The 24,375-nt window shown below is 37.5% G+C and overlaps 1 protein-coding gene across 6 annotated transcripts in view; it reads right to left on the reverse strand.

Annotated features, from left to right (window-relative positions):
* The window catches only part of sky (GTPase-activating protein skywalker), a 314,139-nt gene that overhangs the window by 205,741 nt on the left and 84,023 nt on the right, over positions 1–24,375 (reverse strand). Inside the window, exon 3 of one of the 6 annotated variants that reach the window (XM_067107486.1) lies at positions 22,077–22,128. The exons of the other annotated variants lie outside the window; for them this stretch is intronic. The gene's annotated coding sequence lies outside the window, so the exon portion shown is untranslated. The remainder of the gene's footprint in view (positions 1–22,076; positions 22,129–24,375) is intronic. 6 annotated transcript variants of the gene reach the window in all.

Raw genomic sequence — 24,375 nt, forward strand, 5'->3', positions numbered from 1 at the left:
ATGGGTACAAACCCCAATATTTCAATAAGGATGGGTTCTCTCTCTCTCTCTCTCTCTCTCTCTCTCTCTCTCTCTCTCTCTCTCTCTCTCTCATAAAAAAGGACGAATAGCTGAAATGGGTACAAGCCCCAATATTTCAATAAGGATGGGTTCTCTCTCTCTCTCTCTCTCTCTCTCTCTCTCTCTCTCTCTCTCTCTCTCTCTCTCTCTCATAAAAAAGGACGAATAGCTGAAATGGGTACAAGCCCCAATATTTCAATAAGGATGGGTTTTTCTCTCTCTCTCTCTCTCTCTCTCTCTCTCTCTCTCTCTCTCTCTCTCTCTCTCTCTCTCTCTCTCTCTGAAAAAAAAGGAAGAATAGCTGAAATGGGTACAAGCCCCAATATTTCAATAAGGATGGGTTCTCTCTCTCTCTCTCTCTCTCTCTCTCTCTCTCTCTCTCTCTCTCTCTCTCTCTCTCTCTCTCTCTGAAAATTTAAAAATGTCTCTTCTTCTTAATGTTATCATTGTCTTTCTCACCTGACTCTTGTCTTTCTTAACTCCCTCCACCTGCAATAACTGGCATTAATTCCACCCAGAAATGACTGTGCAGTAATATCTATGTAACAATAAAGGTCACATTTGCTTAACTTTAAATATACATATGCTTAATTTTAAGCATATGTGTAGAGATCACTTCTATAACAAGTAAAAAATGCGGCGAAGTTCCTTCGGCGCAATCGAGTTTTCTGCACAGCCGCTACAGCGTATAATCCAGGACACCGAAAACAGATCTTTCTTTCGGCGGTCTCGTTATAATGCTGTACGAGCCGAGGCCCATGGAAATTTAACCACGGCCCGGTGGTGGTCTATCCTATATCGTTGCCAGATGCACGATCATGGCTAACTTTAACTTTAAATAAAAAAAAATTAAAAACTACTAAGATTAGAGGGCTGCAATTTGGTCTGTTTGATGACTGGAGTGTGGATGATCAATATACCAATTTGCAGCCCTCTAGCCTCATCAGTTCTTAAGATCTGAGGGGAGACAGAAAAAGTGCAGAGGACAGACAAAGCCGGCACAACAGTTTTCTTTTACAGAAAACTAAAAATGTATGTACATAGGCCTATGCACGCATATTACAAACACAGGTAAAGACAGATCAGGCCCAACATGACTCTTGTGATGATAAAAAAAAAGGTCAATGTTTTCCTTCTCTTTACATAAAAAAAAATAAAAAATTATTTCTAAATGTTAGGAAAATCCAAAGCAAGGTTCGTCTGGCTACAAATCGATTTGATACAATCCCTACTTTCCTCATTACCGTTCACTTCAGTATGTTAATCAACCGGAAGTAAGCTTTGCTTTTCATTTTAAAAAAAACTGTGAGAATCCCTCAGAGTTTTTTTATTTTTTTTTTTTTTTATTTTTGCTAACAGAAGATTTCTTAGTTTTTTAGTTTTCCGTAAAACTATTGAGATGGCTATTTGTCTGTCCGTCCGCACTTTTTCCTGTCCACACTTTTTCTGCCCGCCCTCGGATCTTGAAAACTGCTGAGGCTGGAGGGCTGCAAATTGGTATGTTGATCATCCACCCGCCAATCATCAAACATACCAAATTGCAGCCCTCTAGCCTCAGAAATTTTTATTTTATTTAAGGTTAAAGTTATAAATGACCGTGCATCTAGCAACTCTATGGACAAGCCACCACTAAACCGCAGCTGAAAGTTTCAAGGGTCGCGGCTCGTTTCTTTGGCGTATTTTCTACTTTTTTTGTATCTAATAGTTGGCGATAATGACAGTATCATATTTACTATTCCCGTTCCGTAATTTCAAGGTACATTGGCTCTGCTAAGTTCTTGAATGGGTGACCATCCTATAACGTTAATGCTCCGGCCAATCAACTTCCCGTTCCTACGGAGTCACCCTAGCGGGGTAATGGGGGTTGCAGGAAGGGAGGGGTGACCGAACCACCAAATTTATTCCCTGTAGACACGGTGTTTTGGAACCGGTAATGCCACGCCCAAATCTCGGTCGTCTCCAGATTCTGGATGTCCTTTAACTAATAAACATTTGAGAATGTCTCCCAAATATAACAATTTACAAAACAGAGTAACTAATAAGCATTTGAGAGTGTCTCCCAAATATAACAATTTACAAAACAGTATCTAATATACATTTGAGAATGTCTCCCAAATATAACAATCTACAAAACAGAGTAACTATTATACATTTGAGAATGTCTCCCAAATATAAAAATCTATAAAACAGTAACTAATATGCATTTGAGAGTGTCTCCCAAATATAACAATTTACAAAACAGTAACTAATATACATTTGAGAATGTCTCACAAATATAACAATCTATAAGACAGAGTAACTATTATACATTTGAGAATGTCTCCCAAATATAAAATTTACAAAACATTTGAGAATGTCTCCCAAATAAAAAATCTATGTAACAAATTTGAGAGTGTCTCCCAAATATAACAATTTACAAAACAGTAACTAATAAGCATTTGAGAATGTCTCCCAAATATAAAAATCTATAAAACAGAGTAACTAATACGCATTTGAGAATGTCTCCCAAATATAACAATTTACAAAACAGTAACTAACATACATTTGAGAATGTCTCCCAAATATAACAATCTATAAAACAGAGTAACTAATACGCATTTGAGAATGTCTCCCAAATATAAAAATTTACAAAACAGTGACTAATATACATTTGAGAATGTCTCCCAAATATAAAAATCTATAAGACAGAGCAACTGTTATACACTTAATAATGTCTCCCAAATATAACAATCTATAAAACAGCGTCTTTATCAACCACTAAAATATAAATTTTCTTTCATGGCAGAATCAACTACACGAGAAGTCTTGTCTTAGTAATTCTGATTCTGTTCCTCTCAATGTTAATGTATATTAAACTCTATACAGTTATCAGGATTTGCACCAAGAACTACAGACAAGAACACGTTTCGAAGGAAAAGGGAGAAGGAGAATAAAGGCCTGGTAAAAGTAGACTTAAGAAACCAGATGTCAGTTACCATGAGAGAGAGAGAGAGAGAGAGAGAGAGAGAGAGAGAGAGAGAGAGAGAATGGTATAAGAAGACTTACCAACATATGACTTAGAGGAAAAAGAACAATATATTGTCAACTTATTCTAACTATTACAGTATATTCTTAAGAACCAGAGGTCAATGAGAGAGAGAGAGAGAGAGAGAGGCATGGTAAAAGTAGACTCATCAGCATATGAGGTACAGGGAAAATTCCAAAGTATTGTCAACTTAATTCAACAATGAAAGTACATTCTTAAGAAACCAGAGGTCAGTTACCTTGAGAGAGAGAGAGAGAGAGAGAGAGAGAGAGAGAGAGAGAGAGAGAGAGAGAGAGAGAGAGAGAGAGAGAGAGAGAGAGAGAGAGAGGAAAATAAGGGTATGGTAAAAGAAGATTTATCAGCATATGACTTGGAGGAAAGAGAACAAAGTACAGTATTGTCAACTCAATTCAACAATAATAAAGTAAATTCTTAAGAAACCAGATGTCAATTACCATGAGAGAGAGAGAGAGAGAGAGAGAGAGAGAGAGAGAGAGAGAGAGAGAGAGAGAAAGTCGTAAGTAGAGAATTATTGCCAGGCTATATGACAATACCCCAGTTACTGTCAGGCTGTGAATGAATCAGGCACAAGGGATCATCTATCAACTGGGTGTGGGCACTATCCATATTGCTAGTCCAAGGAGAAAGTGAATAATAATAAAAAAATCAGACAGACATCGAGGTCATTTTCAAACTGCAGAGCACTAACGGTGAGACATTCAAGTGCAGAGATATCATATTCTTAAAGCAACAGGAATCTGCTGCTCTGCCCTAAAATGGAAAACTGCAGTGTCTGCAAAATTTTGGAAATTGAGATATGCCACCTATTGGGCTCGTGAAACACTAATACACAAGTTACTGCAGCTTCAGAATGATTCTTCTATGCTTTCCACGAGTATTTAGGGGGTCCCTTTTGCAGTGTCTGTAAAATTTTCGAAATTGAGATATGCCACCTATTGGGCTCCTGAAACACTAATACACAAGTTAGTGCAGTTTCCGAATGATTCTTCAATGCTTTCCACGAGTATTTAGGGGGTTCCATTTGCAGTAACTGCAAAATTTTCAAAATTGAGATATACCACCTATGGACTCGTGAAACACAAAATACACAAGCTATTGCAGTTTCAGAATGATTCTTCAGTGCTTTATTTAGGGGATCCCATTTGCAGTCCCTGCAAAATCAGTAGTAAGGAAAGGGAGCATCTACCATTTTTCTCAGTTTTGTATTTTGCAGATACTGCAGTCTTCTATTTTTGGGCAGTAATGGTGAGACGTTAAAGTACAGAGATATCATGTTCTTAAAGGAACAGGAATCTGCTGTTCATACATATGAATGCAAATTAGGAGGAGAGGACTGAACACAATTCGTCTTAACTCTTGCTTTCTCTGTCCATTCGATCATCTACTATAAATCTGGCTCAAGTCAAGAATCATTATATTATTAGCACCATGTCAGTATTCTGCCCTAAAATGGAAGACTGCAGTATCTGCAAAAATACAAAACTGAGAAAAATGGTAAATACTCCCTTGCCTTGCTACTGATTTTGCAGATACTGCAAATGGGACTCCTTAAATGCTCGTGGAAAGCATTGAAGAATCCTTCTGAAACTGCAGTAACTTGTGTATTAGTGTTTCACGAGCCTAACAGGGGGCATATCTCGATTTCGAAAATTGTGCAGATACTGCAAATGGGACCCCATTTTAAATATTCGTGGAAAGCATTGAAGAACCGTTTTGAAACTTTTGTAACTTCTGTGTATTAGTGTTTTATGAGCCCAATAGGTGGCATATCTCGATTTTAACTTACTCTTATTTTCCAGATACTGCGTGCGCTTTTTCCATTTTAAATTACAGCTTTACAAATTAAGACCGTTTTGTTATTTTTGTTCTATTCTGCTCTACATAAAGTTACTGTTTTATGTTCTCACTTATGCAGTTTTGCAAGTCATTTTTAACTTACTCTTATTTTCCCAGTACTAGATACTGCGCGCGTGCGCTTACTTTACGGATCCTAAAATTAACATGTCTTTCATCAAGGAAGTTTCTGGACTGCTAACTATTTAATGTCTTTCATTATCAAGCTTCTGGGTTGCTTTCGAAAGACTTTCATTCGTGAATTCCTTACTATTGAATGCTTTACTATTGAAAGTCTTTCATTCCTAAAATTTCCGGTCTTTCATCAATCAAGTTTCTGGACTGGATGTCTTTCATTGCTTAAGTTTTCGGACTGCTTACTATTGTTCGTCTTTCATTACAGAAGTTTCTGGACTCCTTATTAATTAAAGTCTTTCATTAATGAAATTTCCGGACTGCTTATTAATGAAACTCTTTCATTTATCATGTTTCCGGATTGCTTACTACCTGAATGTCTTTCATTAAAGAAGTTTCTGAACTGCTTACTAATGAAAGCCTTTCATCAATAAAGTTACTGGGTCGCAAATTCCTGAGATGCATGCTAGTATTGCACTACCCCGGGATTTTTTTTTTTTTTTTTTTTTTTGCCATGCCCCTAGGTTAGATTAGATTGGGTTTGGGTTGGGTTGGGTTGGGTTAGGTTTAGGTTTAGGTTGGGTTATGTTATGTTAGACTAGATTAATTAAAAGTAGTTTGGGTGTTGGAAAATAACGAGATAATTTTCAATAAAACTCTACGGTTAGTTTTTAAGACATGGCGTCCCGCTTTTTCCAAAAAAGTTAAGTGTACCTTAGTTTAACCAGACCACTGAGCTGATTAACAGCTCTCCTGGGGCTGGCCCGAAGGATTAGACTTACTTTACGTGGCTAAGAACCAATTGGTTACTTAGCAACGGGACCTACAGCTTATTGTGGAATCCGAACCACATTATAGCGAGAAATGAATTTCTATCACCAGGAATAAATTCCTCTAACTCTTCATCAGCCGGCCGGAGACTCGAACTAGGGCCTGGCGAGTGCCAGTCCACAGCTCTACAAACTCGCCCAACCCGCTTTTTCCAGGGAAAGGTCCCGGTACTCGGTTACGTCCCGGGGAAAATGATTCCGGGTCACACCAGAAACTTGAGTAGCAACTAGCGGCTTCGAGTGAGTCGCCAAGAGGGCTGACTCCTCCTGATAGGCCTACACAAAGATTAGATTACTGGCTTACAATGTACAACAGTCCTCGTCTAAATACTGGTGGTGGTCGTCAGGCACACACGACCTTTGGACAAAAAACCTTAGGCCTACGCCTGAGGAGCTTCTGTTTACTGATTCCTTTTTCTATTATCTTTTCCTCGTCCGAGTTTTGCTTTCGTGTTCATTTCATATAATGGAGCTTCTAAGCCATTTGCTAAAGGAGAAATTTTTTTTAAATTACTTGATAAACGAAAAATGCTTCTTCATAATTTTAAAAAATTGAATATACAAATAGTACGGAGTTCAAAGTCATTTGTATTGTAAACTAAAATTTTTGTTAATACATTGTATAAAATTTTGATAAATTAAACAAAAACAACTCATATGCTTTAAAAAAATAGAATATTCAAACAGTACGGAGTTCAAAGTCACCTATATTAAAAAATATATATATATATATATATTATTAACAAAAAATCACTTGATAAATCGAGCAAAAACGGCAGCTTCATACATGCAAAACATTTGAAAATATACATACCATATGCAGTTCAAATCCTTTTCTATTCCAAACTAAAAACAATTATGCAAATATTTTGTTACTTAAAAAAATCACTGGTCAAATCAAGCAGAAAAACCCGCTTCACATTTGAACAAGTAAAAAATGAGCTGAAGTTTCTTCGGCGCAATCGAGCTTTCTGTACAGCGTATAATCAAGACCACCGAATATAGATCTATCTTTCGGTGGTCTCGGTATAATGCTGTATGAGCCGCGGCCCATGAATCTTTAACCACGGCCCGGTGGTGGCCTGGCCTATATCATTGCCAGATGTATGATTATGATAACTTTAGCCTTAAATAAAATAAAAACTACTGAGGTTAGAGGGCTGCAATTTGGTATGTTTGATGATTGGAGGGTGGATGATCAACATGCCAATTTGCAGCCCTCTAACCTCTGTAGTTTTTAAGATCTGAGGGCGGACAGAAAAAAGTGCGGACGGACAGACAAAGCCGGCACAAATAGTTTTCTTTTCAGAAAACTACAAACATACGAAAAATATCAAATCCGTACGCAGTTCAAAGTCCTTTATATCTCAAACTAAAAATTAAAACATTCAAATACATTAACTTATCCTGAACACTTCCTCACATAAGCCAAAAAGAAAAAAAATCCTGATAAAAAAAAGTCCATCCTATTACTACGCAATTATCTATTAGCAGAACGTTTCAGGACGTAGACAGATCACAGTCAGGTTTAAAAAGTCATATGACTGTGATTTTAGTCCACTTCGAATACCAAGCCCTAATTCCCGGGCAGTGGTCCAAGAGGTACCCAAACGGAGCATGTGCCCGCCATTAATATTCGTCATACCCAAGAAACATCAACAGGGTATTCATGTAATACATAATATATACATATATATATTTACATATGTATACATATGTGTATATAATAATATATAAATAAATTTGACTCACATCGGGCGATTCGAACCCAGGTCTTTCAACTGGAAGATAAGGGCGCTTCCCACTTCTTTTATGACTTGCGTGGTTCAGTTGGCAGCACCCTTGCCTTCCAATTGAAAGACCTGGGTTCGATCACGATGTGAGTCAGAATTTGATTTTTCTGTTCCACACGTGACTGTGTTTACTTCTATATATATATATATATATATATATATATATATATATATATATATATATATATAGCAACATGAGCCACTTCTCTCAAGGTTTTGCGCCACTCTAGTGAGAATCACCCAAGTCTGGTAAAGAGCATGGGTCTAGCAACCTCACCCTCTCCCCAACAGTATGAGATAATCAGAAGCCACCCCATATAATGCTTTAGAGTACAGGCGAAAATAAACGAAGGATCCAACCTCATGCTTTCTGCCTGTCCAAGCAGAGGCACAGAAATCTGACAAACAAATCACTGTTGCAAATCTGAACAAAGATTCTGAACCGTTTCAAAGCTAGAATTAGACCGAAACTATAAGGTCTGCACAGAAGATTTCTACGGACACTTATTCACAATCATCGTCATTGTCGCGTTTCTTTTGTTTCAAATTAAGCAAAATGAGTCGAAAATATAACAAAAGATTAATGGAATCGGTATTAGAGAAGGGACAAACATGAAATGGCTTGTGCACTCTTTGACGCTATTAGTGTAATGTTAATTTCGACGGTATCTGTGTAATGTTAGGTTTTACTCTAAGACAAACTGGACCCTTTTTTGAGTCGGTATTTGGTGGTGGTTCTGGGAGGGGGGGCGGTTAGCAACACCGAATGGCGGCTATTAGACTATCCACTATCAAGGTTCAACTCCAAATGTGCGTCTACAGAAGTTACTTTCAACATTAAACCCCCAATTACCTTTCAAAAGACGATTCTTATACATTGTACCGTAACAAAATGTTTAGTTTCGAATTATACAATTCTACCGCTAAACGTAATAAAACTAAATCATGTCGCAAGAGATTAATACATCAATAATCTGGTATTCATTCTTCCACTTATTCTTTATAAATATTAAAAGTAAAAAATGAGCCTAAGTTTCTTCGGCGCAATCGAGTTTTCTGTACAGCGTATAATCAAGGCCACCGAATATAGATCTATCTATCGACCCATGAAACTAGAACCACCACCCGGTGGTGGCCTATCCTACATCGCTGCCAGATGCACGATTATGGCTAAATTTAACCTTAAATAAAATATAAACTATTGATGCTAGAGGGCTGCAATTTGGTATGATTGATGATTAGAGGATGGATGATCAACATACCAATTTGCAGCCCTCTAGCCTCAGTAGTTTTTAAGATCTGGGGGCGGACAGAAAAAGTGCGGACGGACAGACAAAGCCGGCACAATAGTAAAAACCACGAAACGAAAATCTATCCTGGAGAGCTGAAACCATAATCCTGTCCCCTAGGCAGACTCTAGTAAGTAAAGAGATGAGTAGAGTCCAAAATAACTATAACTGAGCAAACACAGTTGGTCGAAACACCTGCTAGCAACGGAGACCTTTAACCCTAAACGCTGTGGGAAGCCTGCAACCTGCATACAAGCTCAAAACACCTGGAGAAACATATGCCTGGTTTCAAACATCATTGGAAACGGAGTTATATTAATAGACATGTATGGTTAGCGAGAGAGCTTTCCCGAACGCACCACGTGGGCCACCGAGAAATGGGTGTAATTCATTAATGTGATCCCGTTCTATCCCGTTTTTCTTCGCCGGCTCAAGTTACGGCTGAGGAAAATTAAATTGGTGTATCATAACTAGGCTACATGCAGTAACAGTAATGTTGCTTATTGGCTACAGTTACAGAAAAAAAAAAAACTACAAGAAATGACCAAAACTTCCTTATTTACATTTAAATTATTGAACACACCTTCAGCAGCGGGTCGATAAATGAGATGAATCACTTTAAAATACTTTTTTGAGATGGAAATCTAACATGGATTCTGATAAATTTGATCGTAGACTCATATTTCTCGTACTACTGAGAGTGCGCGTGTGTGTGTGTGTGTGTGTGTGTGTGTGTGTGTGTGTGTGTGTGTGTGTGTGTGTGTGTGTACAAAAACGACATAAAACATCACACATCGTTACAGAGCCATGATTTGCCTTAAAACTTCCCGTGAAGGAATACAAAAGCACCCATTGCCCAGTAGTACTACAGCTGTTGCTATCGGGACTGCTCAGCGCTGTTCCGCGTTCTTCAGTGCTATCCACAACGGAATATCGCTCCTCCCTATAACGTTCTGACATAGGCTAACGCAACACTACACCATGTTCTTTTCGATAGGATATGTGTGTCACTGCAGACTTAAGTATTCCTAGGGCATGAGCCACTATTATTCTCGTTGGTAATAACCCATAATCAGAGATGAGTCTCTTCATTTGATCTCTGTCACGGCTGTGTCATTTCTGCTTCTCCACTGACGGGTGGTATGGCGACCATATCGATGTTTCTCCATCACTTTTTTTTATTCTTTTTTTTTGGCGTCTTGTTCCGTATGGATTTATAATCTGCTCCCGGCATTCCTTGTAAAAGGACAAAAAGACAGGATAGTAATGTTTATGACTCTCACATTGTCTGTGCTTTTCATTACGGTGGATAGTAAAATGCAACTGCTTTTTCAGCCAATAAGTGTACAAGCCATTCAATTAAAAAAATAAACACCGACACACACACACACATATATATATTACATATGTATATATATATATGTATGTATATATATATATATATATATATATATATATATATATATATGTGTGTGTGTGTGTGTGTGTGTGTATATATATGTGTATATATATATATATATATATATATATATATATATGTGTCGAAAGGCCTAGCACACCGAAACACACATATATATATATATATTACATATGTATATATATATATAAGTATGTATATATATATATGTGTGTGTGTGCGTGTGTGTATATATATACATATGTCGAAAGGCCTAGCACAACTCAGTTGTTTCAATTTCCTTCGTGGTATTTCCTTTATTTATATATTCATCACGTTCCATAGTTTCGTGATTCAGTTATACATACATACATACATACATACATACACATATATATATAGGCCTACATATATATATATATAATACATATAATATATCTTACAGGTCTCACATCTTACAGACTTTCTTAACCAGATCTAGTTGCTTGAAACAGAACGTAGCAATCATGAGATGCATACCAAGTGCAACGCGGAAGTTCAAGAGCAAACTAAAGATAATGCAATTGACGCGCATACAGCGTCAACATGCGGGAATCAAGTCACTCATATATAATGGACATAACGGAATTACATTACCGTTATCGAAATATATTTGAATTCCATCTCTATTACTAGCAATACGCTAGTAGCAGAGAACAGGAGGAATAGACGCGAGAGAATGTATTAATCATTCCACTCCAACGAAGCAATAAAATTCAAGACCAGAAATAAATTGAACATCACGCTCCGCGGACATATGTTAAATTGGTTCTCCCGCTATTTAGCAATAGCCTACTTTGCTGTGTGTGTGTGTGTCTGTGTGTGTGTGCGTGAGAGTGAGTGTAAGGATGAGGTCGGGTCTGGTGGCCAAAAACCTTCGAAGTACAGTACAGTACTCAGGCTACAAAAAAGGGGTCTAGTACCACACCATCAAGTACAGTAGTTTAACTTGAGCTACAAAAAGGGTTCTACTGTAGTACTAAGTTCAGTCATTTGAACTGTGCTCTTGTTATAAAAATTAAAGAAAAAAGCAATCACATTCCACCTGGAGGTACATCTGTTGAAGTAACCAGCACACGAAGGTTCCATAAACACGTCAGTTAGAAGTCTTCAGTGGGATATTGCAACAAGTTCAAGCTACTCCACCCTTAGAAACTGTTGTAAATCTGGTAACCCAAAACCCAGCGTTTTACATCTGGACTGGTTTGCTTACTGATGCGTTTGACGACTTTTTTAATATATATATATATATATATATATATATATATATATATATATATATATATATATATATATATATATGTATGTATATATATATGTATGTATGTATATATATATATATATATATATATATATATATATATATATATATATATATCTCTCTCATAAGACTGGCTCAGTACCACTTGCAACTTTAAGTACGAATGCTCAACCCGTGTCTGTCCGATTTACTAATGCTGAATTAATAAGATATTAATGCAACTGCACAAAGCTTTGTTCGTTTTGCACTTCAACTGATTCTTCATTTGCTATGACAGAGAACTTAAAGAGCTTAGATTCTCGTAGACTTAGGGCCGCTTCAAAGGCGTACTCTGAGAAAAGACGGAGTTGTTATTATTATTATTATTATTATTATTATTATTCAGATGGAACCTATTCATATGGAACAAGCCCACCAAAGGGGTTACAGACTTGAAATTCAAGCTTCCAAAGAATAAGGTGTTCATTATGAAGAAGAGGAAGTAAAGGGAAGTACAGAAAGATGGAACTGGGAATAATGTTTTCAAGACCAAAATAAGACCTTCGATAAACATAGCTGGGTCTATGGGGCCAGTCCAGCTCACCCCAACGGGAATGTAGGCCTATTGTAGCAACTGTGTGGATATTGCCGATTATCACCTTTATACTTTTATCTTGTGCATCTACACTGTGTATATTACATCGTTTCTACTTTGTATATTCCATGTATATGGCTCTGAGCTAAAATAGAGAATATTATTATTATTATTATTATACACTAGGCATATTTCCTGTCCAAGCACTGTCAGCTAACGGTTCGGAAAGATCTAGTGACATACTTTGCTTCGTTGCACAAACGGTTTTTTTTTTTTACTTTATTACATGCTCAATAAATGAGAGAGAGAGAGAGAGAGAGAGAGAGAGAGAGAGAGAGAGAGAGAGAGAGATTCTTTATGCTCTGTAACGTAATCAAATGATTTATCATATTTGAATGAAAACAAATCTTATCTCTCTTACACGAACGAATGATAATGCAGGTACTCTAGTAATTGAAAAGATATGTAGTACTAAACACGGCGGGAGCTTCTTGGGACGCCGTGTTTAGTACTAGCCCCTCGGGATCAAAGTATTATACACCCATTGTGGTCGACAAATTATAACAATAAACGATATCTCCGTGCGGCCGTCGACTTTACATTTACCATACGGTGTTTAGTACTAGATGACGCACCGATAACAAGCCAAAGTAGCAGCCATGATTCTATGCTGAACAGTTTGCGAACGTCAAAGGGACAATAAAGTAACTAAACAAATATGGCAACATTCTTCCGCATTGCTGTTGTTGCGGATTCCTCAGCGGAATGAAAAAACGTGGAGAATTTATGGACAGTTAATCTCTCTCTCTCTCTCTCTCTCTACGTAAATAGTGGTCCTTCCCAATTTTGGTAGCGCTAGCTGGGGTAGCAACACGCCCACAGAACACGAGAGAGAGAGAGAGAGAGAGAGAGAGAGAGAGAGAGAGAGAGAGAGAGAGAGAGAGAGAGAGAGAGAGCGTACCAATGAAATGGAGATATGACTCCTCTCTGAAACCATTTGAGAGAGAGAGAGAGAGAGAGAGAGAGAGAGAGAGAGAGAGAGAGAGAGAGAGAGAGAGTACCAATGAAGTGGAGATATGACCCCTCTCTGAAATCATTTGAGAGAGAGAGAGAGAGAGAAGGGGGGGGCTGTATCCCAGTGGAATGGGGAAATGTATTCTCTCTGATTCCATTTTCTAGAAAGAGAGAGAGAGAGAGAGAGAGAGAGAGAGAGAGAGAGAGAGAGAGAGAGAGAGAGAGAGAGAGAGAGATTTCTGGTTATAACTGGTGTTAGCCATAGGCAAGCTATCTAGTCCTTTAGAAGACGGATTAATTACCTAACCCACCTCCTTGTATTTTACAATTTTCTTACATTTGTATCTACTCATTTATCAATATAATTCATTTCTTCTTTTCTGATAAACTATCTCTTCTTTTTGTACATCATATTAATTTCTGTTACTTCTTTCAAATGAACACCATAATGTTGTTTGGAAGCTTGAATTTCAAGTCAGTGGTCCCTGTGGTGGGCTTGTTCCATATGAATATGGTTCATCTTCTGAATAATAATAATAATAATAATAATAATAATAATAATAATAATAATAATAATAATAATAATAATAATAATAATAATACTTAAAAACTGGTGCCATACTGTTACGCTAACCGAATTTGATAACAATTTAGGTTTCCGGATGAAAACTCGTTATCTATAAAAATTCTAATTGGAACACGGCCAACCAATTATAAACAAAAGTAGAGCTTAATTGCACATATGTGATACATCTTGGAGCAACGTACTGTATTATTATAATTATTATTATTATTATTATTATTATTATTATTATTATTATTATTATTATTATTATTATTCTGAAGACGAACCCTATTCATATGGAACAAACCCACCAAAGGGGTCACTGACTTCAGTTCAAGCTTCTGAAGAATATGGTGTCCATTTGAAAGAAGCGACTGAAAGTAATGGAAAAGACAGAAAAAGGTAAATAGGAAATAGAAAAAAGAGGTAAACAGGAAATAGAGAAAGGATATCAGTAACAATTGTTGTTTGTTTGTTACTGCTCATATTATATAGGTATTTCGTATAGCACTTATAATACTGAAAAAACGTTAAGTCATATTTACTTTCATTTATTTCTATCACGAAATACAAAAAAATTTCCAAAATAGCTACCAATTGCATTCTGGTCAGCTGCTCTTGAAGAAAACGTTCTGAAAATGGCTACCGTCCACACATAGCCAATATCAATGAAGCCATATGTTCACAGTCTTGTACAACAAAGTCATTCAAGTACAATCAGATTGACAAGAATCCTTTGGCGTAGCCTACATACGAATGGACAGCCCATGTCGTTTACAAAATGTCACGTTAAAATGCAGCTTATCTGACAAGAATCCTTTAGAGTAGTCTATATATGTTTGGCTAACCCATGTGTTTACAAAATGGTATGTGTTAAAATGCAGTTTGTTTGACAAGAATTCTTTAGCATAGCCTACATGTGGTTGAACGGCCTATGTGTTTACAAAATGGTATGTGTTAAAATGCAATTTGACAAGAATCCTTTAGAATAGCCTGCATGTGGCTGGACAGCCCATGTGTTTACAAAACGGTAACCCATATGTTTACTAAATGGCATCTGATAAAATGCAATCAGCCTGACAAGAATCCTTTGGCGTAACCTACATGTGGCCGGATACCCCTTGTGTTGACAAATTGGTATCTGATTAAGACTGAAGAACACTCGTTCGATATGGATGACGCAAAAGAGGTTCAATTGAACCGACCACTTTCTGCGTTCCTCGCGACAGAATTGACGACGAAAGACCCCTTTCAATTAACGAATGACATACGGCATCTGCGCTTATCAGAAGTATTTCTGACCCCAAGAGACATATTTACGACGCAATAAACGGATGGAAATGGAAAGTTCAGTCTGAGGTCCGTCACCCCAATAACATTACGGCGTGGTAATCGTTAATGAAATTCGCTGTTCGACAGTACTGGTCCTTATCTTATCCGCCTTTGTTACCGTGTCGATTGTGGGTCACTCAGTCAAGTCGACGAAGGTGCTACGTAATAATGCCCTTTTTATCAGGTACTGAGGAGATTACAGGAGAAAGTTAATAAGCCTCGTCAATAAAATATACCACCATACAATGGCAACGATTATATGTATACATATATATTTTATCTTTCTCTGCATCTTTTTCCACATCTATGTGGGTCGAGATATATATATATATATATATATATATATATATATATATATATATATATATATATATATATATATATATATATATATATATATATATATATATATATATATATAACCTTCAGGAGCAAGTCTTGAATGTGGAAAAAGGAATATGGTAAGAAATATTGATTAATAAAAGATACACATACATATATTTAAATCTACACTATCAATTGTAAGTTTAATATCAATCTACATTTATCCGTACAAAGCACATGATTGGCAACGAGAATTGCACCGTTTCCATACTACAAATCATTATTCTATTTTGAAGGAAATAATAATAATAAAAAAATCAGAGATGAAAAAACACTATTATGTCGAAGAGTTTACTGAAAAAAATAAATAAATAAGTAAAACTAGGTTGTACTTGTAAATTTGCGGAAACCAAGTATATAATCCTTAATACCATATGGGGAGGTTCCCAAGTAGGTGATTTTTGGCCAAGTCGAATTCAGCAATAAAATCATCTTCAGCAGAGCTGGAATCATGACCAGTGTGGGACGGCCGTGAATTGAACTGAATATAGAATTTAGGCCAAAGGCCAAGCACTGGGGCCTATAAGGTCATTCAGCGCTGCAACGGAAATTGAGAGTAGAAAGGTTTGAAAGGTGTAACAGGAGGAAAACCTCAAAGCAGTTGCACTATGAATCAATTGGTTAGGAGTGGGTTGAAAGTCAGATGGAAGAAAGAGAATATGAAAGGAGGTACAGTAAAAGGAATGAAAGGGGTTGCAGCTAGGGGCCGAAGGGACGCTGCAAAGAACCTTGAGTAATGCCTACAGGAAGCAACATACATCTACATACACACACACACACACTCACAAATCGTAGTATAAGTTCAATGTAAGCTTATTTTGTGTAATAATAATAATAATAATAATAATAATATTGTTATTATTATTATTATTATTATTATTATTATTATTATTACTATATAATAATAATACATTTATTGTTATTTATTGTTGTTATTATTATTATTATTATTAATTCTATAATAATAATAATAATAATAATAATAATAATAATAATAATAATAATAATAAGTATCACGACCCGAAAATCGAAATAAGAAGGATAAGGAATATGCCAGTGGAAATTGTACCCATAATCATAGGAACACTAGGCACGATCCCAAGATCCCTGAAAAGGAATCTGGAAAAACTAGGTGCCGAAGTAGCTCCAGGACTCATGCAGAAGAGTGTGCTACTAGAAACAGCAAACAGTGAGAAAAGTGATGGACTTCTAAAGAGGCAGGATGCAACCCGGAACCGCCCCCCCCACACTATAAAAACCACCCAGTTGAATAAGATGACTGTGATAGACAAAAAAATTATTATTATTATTATTATTATTATTATTATTATTATTATTATTATTATTATTAATGTGAAGAGGAATAAGCAACATTTACAACAAAAATAAAAACAACTGGAAAAAACATCAATAAAAATCTACAAACACAATCCACATCTAACTCTATCATTATTATTATTATTATTATTATTATTATTATTATTATTATTATTATTATTATTAATGTGAAGAGGAATAAGCAGCAGTAACAACAAAAATAAAAACCACAAAAAACATCAATAAAAACTTACAAACACAATCCACATCTAACTCTAAAACCCTTAGGAAAAATTTACACAACAAAAATCAACCACGAAAGTCCTATCACCAGGTACGGCCATAGATTAGTTTTGTAACTACGGCCCAGATAAGCGATTATCCACATAAGCCACCCCAAAACGACAGCTAATATACGTAGAGAGATTAAAACTACTTAATGCCTATCTCCCTCAATTATCACAATTATCAACTGAGAGGATTGCGTTCGGATGAACACACAAATGGCTCATTCAAACGCGATTAGATTTAAGGCAAAGAAGGTGACTCGGCCGGAATGGGATTTGAGACGAGGGATTTCTCCGATGGATATTTGGCCACGAGTTCAATAATGGAATGGAATATACAATTTAGGCCAAGGGCCAAGCGATGGGAGCTATGACGAGGTGAAAGAGTAACTGAGGGTAAAAAATGGTTTGAAAGGCGTAACAGGAGGAAAACCTCTCAGTCGCACTCAGAAACAACTGATAAGAGAGTGTGGAGGAAGGTTAGGATGGAAAAGAATATGAACCGAGGTACAGTAAAAGGAATGAAAGGGGGTTGCAGCTACGGTCCGAAGGGACGCTGCAAAGAACCTTGAGTAATGCCTACAGTACACCGCGTGAGGTGCACTGACGGCGCCACTTCCCCACAGGGATAAGTTCAAGAACGCGATTATTCAATCCTGAAAGGATGAATTCATGAACGCCTCCATCGAGTCCTACTCCTCATGGTGTGGCAAGAGTCTTGCCAACATCATAAATATATATTTATATAAATACTAACCGAGTGTTAGTCGCTAATGCCTTATTTTCTGTCCTCCAAAGGACACACGTGATTAAGACTTACTGACGTATTAATATTCAGAAGGAAATGGCTAAAGTTACCTTCAAAAGTCGTTCCAGGCTGATGATTTGATTCAAATGGCGTCGTTACCGCTAAAGACGCTGATATGAGAGAGAGAGAGAGAGAGAGAGAGAGAGAGAGAGAGAGAGAGAGAGAGAGAGAGAGAGAGGCTGATTTTAGTAGGAACATTTCCTCCAGAGAGAGAGAGAGAGAGAGAGAGAGAGAGAGAGAGAGAGAGAGAGAGAGGATGATTTTAGTAGGAGCACTTCTTCTTCTTCTTCTGAGAGAGAGAGAGAGAGAGAGAGAGAGAGAGAGAGAGAGAGAGAGAGAGAGAGAGAGAGAGAGACTGATTTTAGTAGGAACACTTCCTCCAGAGAGAGAGAAAGAGAGAGAGAGAGAGAGAGAGAGAGAGAGAGAGAGAGAGAGAGAGAGAGAGAATACACTTCCCTCAAGAACTCTTCCGCATGTGAATGAGACTGCATTTGAGATAAACACTACCATTACCATACACACAACACTTCGTATGAGGCAGAACAGAATACAAGTGATGTTCGAGAGAATTACTGGTGGATGTAATCTCACAAATCAATTGAGTGGAACGCCTCACACAACAAGTATCACTGCTACTACTACTACTACTACTACTACTACTACTACTAATATCACAAGTAAAAAATGCGCCGAAGTTTCTTCGGCGCAATCGAGTTTTCTGTACATCGTATAATCAAGGCCACCGAAAATACATCTATCTTCCGGTGGTCTCGGTTTAATGCTGTATGAGCCGCGGCCCATCAAACCTTAACCACGGCCCGGTGTTGGCCTATCCTACAACGTTGCCAAAAGCACGATTATGGCTAACTTTAACCTTAGAAAAAATCAAAACTACTGAGGCTAGAGGGCTGCAATTTGGTATGTTTGATGATTGGAGGGTGGATGATCAACATACCAACTTGCAGCCCTCTAGCCTCAGTAGTTTTTAAGGTGTGAGGGCGGACAAAAAAAAAAAAAAAAGCGCAGACGGACAGACAAAGATTGAACAATAGTTTTCTTTTACAGAAAATTAAAAAACAGCGCAAAAATGAAATATGTACAACGACAGTAAAATACCCATCATCCACGCGTGAAATAAAAATGCAAACAACGCTTGGGCATAAATCCAGAATTCGCTCTCAGAATACAAATCAAGGTGTAAAATGAAACCCCGTAAATGGGCAACACTGCGTCTAATTCTCAATGATAGTAGACAGGGAGGGGGAGGGGGGGGGAGACAGACATCACACGCTGGAATTCCAATTGTTCCTTTCATTGCCTTGGAATATCCACCTCAAGGAATGCTAAGTTTTAAAATTGTCTTGGAATCTCTCTCTCTCTCAAGGAATGCTAACACTTTTAAAATTGCCTCGGAATCTATCACTCAAGGAATGCTAACAGTTTTAAAATTGCCTTAGAGTCTATCTCTCACTCTCTCAAGGAATGCTAACAGTTTTAAAATTGCCTTGGAACCTATCTCTCAAGGAATGCTAACAGTTTTAAAATTGTCTTGGAATCTCTCTCTCTCTCAAGGAATGCTAACACTTTTAAAATTGCCTCGGAATCTATCACTCAAGGAATGCTAACAGTTTTAAAATTGCCTTAGAGTCTATCTCTCACTCTCTCAAGGAATGCTAACAGTTTTAAAATTGCCTTGGAACCTATCTCTCAAGGAATGCTAACAGTTTTAAAATTGCCTAGGAATCTATCTCTCAATGCTAACAGTTTTAAAATTGTCTTGAATCTCTCTCTCAAGCAATGCTAACAGTTTTAAAATTGCCTTGGACTCTCTCTCTCAAGGAATGCTGACAGTTTTAAAATTGCCTTGAAATCTATCTCTCAAGGAATGCTAACAGCTTAACAAGTCGTTCTTTAGCTTAAAATCCGCCTTTCTGGTGGTCACTGGTATCTTTCTTAGGCTCTATATTTTGGAAATTACCGTTCGATAAACCTAACGAATAACTTACGATATGGTTTTATTCATAATCTATCTGAACAACCCAAGTCTTTTTGGTTCTACTCACATCCAGCGATCAAAATTCTCCACCATACGAAAAGGTTTAGCTCAATAACATGCGTCCCTCTTCTGCCAAAATTTTTCAGAACTCTTTTTTTTATTTTATTATTCCACCATTCCATTCACAACAGAAATCATCATTTAAAACTACGTGCCCTACGTTTATCTCGACAACCTTACTCTTCCCAGCATTCAATTACTCAACTTTCTCTTTTTTTCGAACTCTTTCTCCAGCCTCTGTAACTTCTCCTTACCCTTAATCATTGCAATCACTGATCTATAAGTCACAATTCACGTGCCAACTTCATACGACCTTACATGGAGATTTTTTTAAACTATATTCTTTTTATTTATTATTTATCTAAGCATTTTTACTCGTGGAATTTTTGTACATTAATGGTAAGAGAAAATAAGCAAAACTGGAATTAACTATGGTAACTGGAAAGAAGTTTTTATTTATTTATTTATTTTAGTTAAGGACCAATTAAAAAAAATATTCCATTTAGTTGTTGCTGTAGATTTTGGCAACTAAGAAGTGTCGATTAAATTTCAAAGTTATTTTCTCCTCATACCGTATTCGGAAATGTGAAAAATATGAGAAATAATAATAAAATAATGTTAATTATTTGAATGATGTTAATGATTTGAATGTTTAGCCCCATTCCCGATTCAACCGCACCCTACCTCTCGAAACTGAGCTTACAAATATCAAACGACTTTAGCAACCAATAACCTAAACATAAAAACAAAACCAGTAAAAAACGCGCCGAAGGAATTGAGTTTTCTGTACAGCCGCTACAACGTATAATCAAGGTTAGCGAAAACAGATCTATCTTTCGGTGGTCTCGGTGTAATAATGTATGAACCGCGGCTTGGTCGGTGGCCTGTCCTATAACGTTGCCAGAGGCACGATTATGTCTAGCTTTAACCTTAAATAGAATAAAACCTACTGAGGCGGCTAGAGGGCTGCAATTTGGTATGTTTGATGACTGGAGGGTAGACGATCAACATACCAATTTGCAGCCCTCTAGCCTCAGTAAGTTTTTAAGGTCTGAGGGCCGACAGACAAAGCCGGCACAATAGTTTTCTTTTACAGAAAACAAAAAAGACTAATATAAGGTCCCTTAAATTCGGTAATAAACAGCCAATGTGAGAATAGCCAAGTCAAAAGCTACACCCTAGAGTAACCTCTACCTAATCTAACTAACCACATAATGCTTGAGGGAAGCAACGGCGCCAAGGTTTCCTTTGAAAAGCAAAATGCTTGCCTTAAAACAAGCAATATTAATCAGTCTACAAATTTGATGCCACGAGGATAATACGTAAAGAAAGCAATTTGCCTTCGTTAAGAAACATAGAGAAAGCAATTTTCTTCCGTGCACGGACACTACCAGTTCCCAGGAATTGAATATATATAGAATTTCGGCCAAAGGCCAAGCGCTGGCACCTATGAGGTCAATCAGCGCTCAAAGGAAAACAGCAGAAATGTTTAAAAGGCGTAACAGGAGGAAAACCTCAAAGCAGTTGCACTATGAATCAATTGTTAGGAGAGGGTTGAGGAAAGTAAGACGGAGAAAGCGAATATGAACGGAGGTACAGTGAAAGGAATGAAAGGGGTTGCAGCTAGGGACCGAAGGGACGCTGCGAAGAACATTAAGTAATGCCTACAGTGCACCGCATGAGGCGTACTGACGGCACTACCAACCAACCACCACCACCCCGCCTACCGGAACCCGTTCCCAGACCTCAGCGCGCTTTCGTACAAATCTCTCTCTCTCTCTCTCTCTCTCTCTCTCTCTCTCTCTCTCTCTCTCTCTCTCTCTCGAGCACTGGGTGAAATTTCACCGGCGTGCGAGCGAGCTTTCTAAGCGCACTTGTCAAAAAAAAAAAAAAAATTCAGACGAGGTTTTTGTTTACCACAAAGGGTGTTTACGAAGACGTCAGGCCGGGAATTGAGGTCATTTCTGTCACTCAAAAATAAATTACAGTTTTCGTATCGTGTGAAATGAGGAACACACTGACCGCAACTTGAAAAATCTTCAGAGCTAAGTACTCACCTACAGTCAATTCGTCTCATTATCCACACTCACTCATCAACTGAATTCTCACCTGGAATCAAGAGAAAAAATTAATATTATTTTCTTTGATCATTATTTCAAAAACAGTTACAAATTCTATGCCGGAACCCAAACAGCTGACCATGGCCAGTGCACTTTCACTGCAGAAAATAATAACAAAAATAATAAAGTTTAGGAATGGTTCGTGATTTATGAAAATTAGGCTGTCAGACGCCGGAGCAGTTTCGGCCATTCAGTCCTCAAGACAGCGATAAGGGGGAGCTGAAGTGGTTGGACAGCATAAGACCTTGAAAATAAATGGGATAACGTACGAAGACTTAAAGGAGGAAGTAGGAGAAAATTCGACAGGGTTAACTGTGAAATATTTACTATAATTATTAATTTGCCAACAATTTCAAAAGTAATCCTTTCAGCGGTTTTGCTGGACGTGTGTGTGTGTGTGTGTGGAGGAGGAGGAGGAGGAGGAGGAGGAGGAGGAGGAGGAGGAGGAGGAGGAGGAGGAGGAGGAGGAGGAGGAGGAGGAGGGACGGAGTTGAAATTTCTGTTCCACAAGAATCTGAATTTACGTCACGGATCCTTCTTAATTTATGTTAACTGATTTGACTTTAATGTTAACTTACTTAAATTTATGTTAAAGGATTTACGTTACTGGCGTCAAACAAACACTATGGTCATCCATGTCCAGCTGGTTCTAATAAGCAGCCTGTTTCGAAACTCCGCCTACGAAAATGCCACTATGGAAAGTTAAGCTGTGGAGATTAACTCCAAGAAGGCTATAAAATATAGCTAAAAGCACCCATTCTTCTTTTAACTGGCCTTCATATCTGTATATGATTTGTTCTATTATTCAACGCAATTTGCTTGATATTAATATGACATACTGAGCAATAACGAAAGGAGTACTATAGAGTTTAGGCCAAAGGCCAAGCACAGGGTCCTATGAGGTCATTCATCGCCGGAAAGGAAATTGGGCGTAAATTGGCTTGAAAGGTGTAACAGGAGGAAAACCTCAAAGCAGGTGCACTATGAACCTTAAGTAATGACTACAGTGCGCCACTGACGGCACCTAACCCCCCACAGGGTATATAATGGTAAAACTTACGCGACAAAAACACGATAAAAAGACAAATTCAAAGAATACTGGTCAGAAGTAATATTTGTAAAATAAACGAGTAACATTATTTTGGAAGCTCAAAATAATGAAACCTTCCAGCAATTAAATTTCTAATGGAAATTTCCTAAGCTAAAGAACAGACCTAAGCGAACATTATGCTATCATACTTAGCACGTATTCAGATCTACACTGCCCTAAAATGAAAGACTGTAGAATCTGCAAAATTGCAAAACTGAGAAAAATGGTATATGCTGCAGTTTTCCCTTGCCTTACTACTGATTTTGCAGATACTGAAAATGAGACCCCCTATATACTTGTGGAAAGCACTGAAGAATCATTCTGAAACTGCAGTAACTTGTGTGTTAGTGTTTCACGAGCCCAATAGGTGGCATATCTCAAGTTCGAAAATTTTGCAGAAACTGCAGTTTTCTATTTTAGGTCGGTATATCCCTTACATTTTCTAAGCCTGGGTATTTCGCAGTGCTCTGAAAAATTCTACTTCCTCTGCATGTTAGTGATTGGTTGTCAATGTCCCCACCCCATAAAATATATTGAACAAAATATAATACAAATACACAATTAAATGAATGTGAGGTGTTCTGTTGCAATTTATTTCCTTTCGTGTCTAAAGAAATATTTTCTTAGCGCCACCTTATTTCACGAAGTTAACCAAAATGTGCAAAAGCAATAAAAAACAAGTAAAAAAATGCGCCGAAGTTTCTTCGGCTCAATCGAGTTTTCTGCACAGTCGCTACAGCGTATAATCAAGGCCACCGAAAACAGATCTACCTTTCGGTGGTCTCAGTATAATACTGTATGGGCCGCGGAACATCAAACTTTAACCACGCGCCGGTGGTGGCCTGGCCTATAGCGTTGCCAGATGCACGATTATGGCTAACTTTAACCTTAAATAAAAGAAAAACTACTGAGGCTAGAAGGCTGGAATTTGGTATGTTTGATGACAGGAGGGTGGATGAACAACATACCAATTTGCAGCCCTCTAGCCTCAGTAGTTTTTAAGACTTGAGGGCGGACAGAAAAAAGTCCGGCACAACAGTTTCCTTTTCAGAAAACTAAAAAATGACGCAACCTACTGTCTTAAACTAGCCTAAATTTTAAGAAAAATTGAGAGGAACAAAAAGGCTTTTCCTTGTACAAAGGTAG

Source organism: Macrobrachium rosenbergii, chromosome 8 (assembly GCF_040412425.1).
Source record: "Macrobrachium rosenbergii isolate ZJJX-2024 chromosome 8, ASM4041242v1, whole genome shotgun sequence".
NCBI lineage: Eukaryota > Metazoa > Arthropoda > Malacostraca > Decapoda > Palaemonidae > Macrobrachium > Macrobrachium rosenbergii.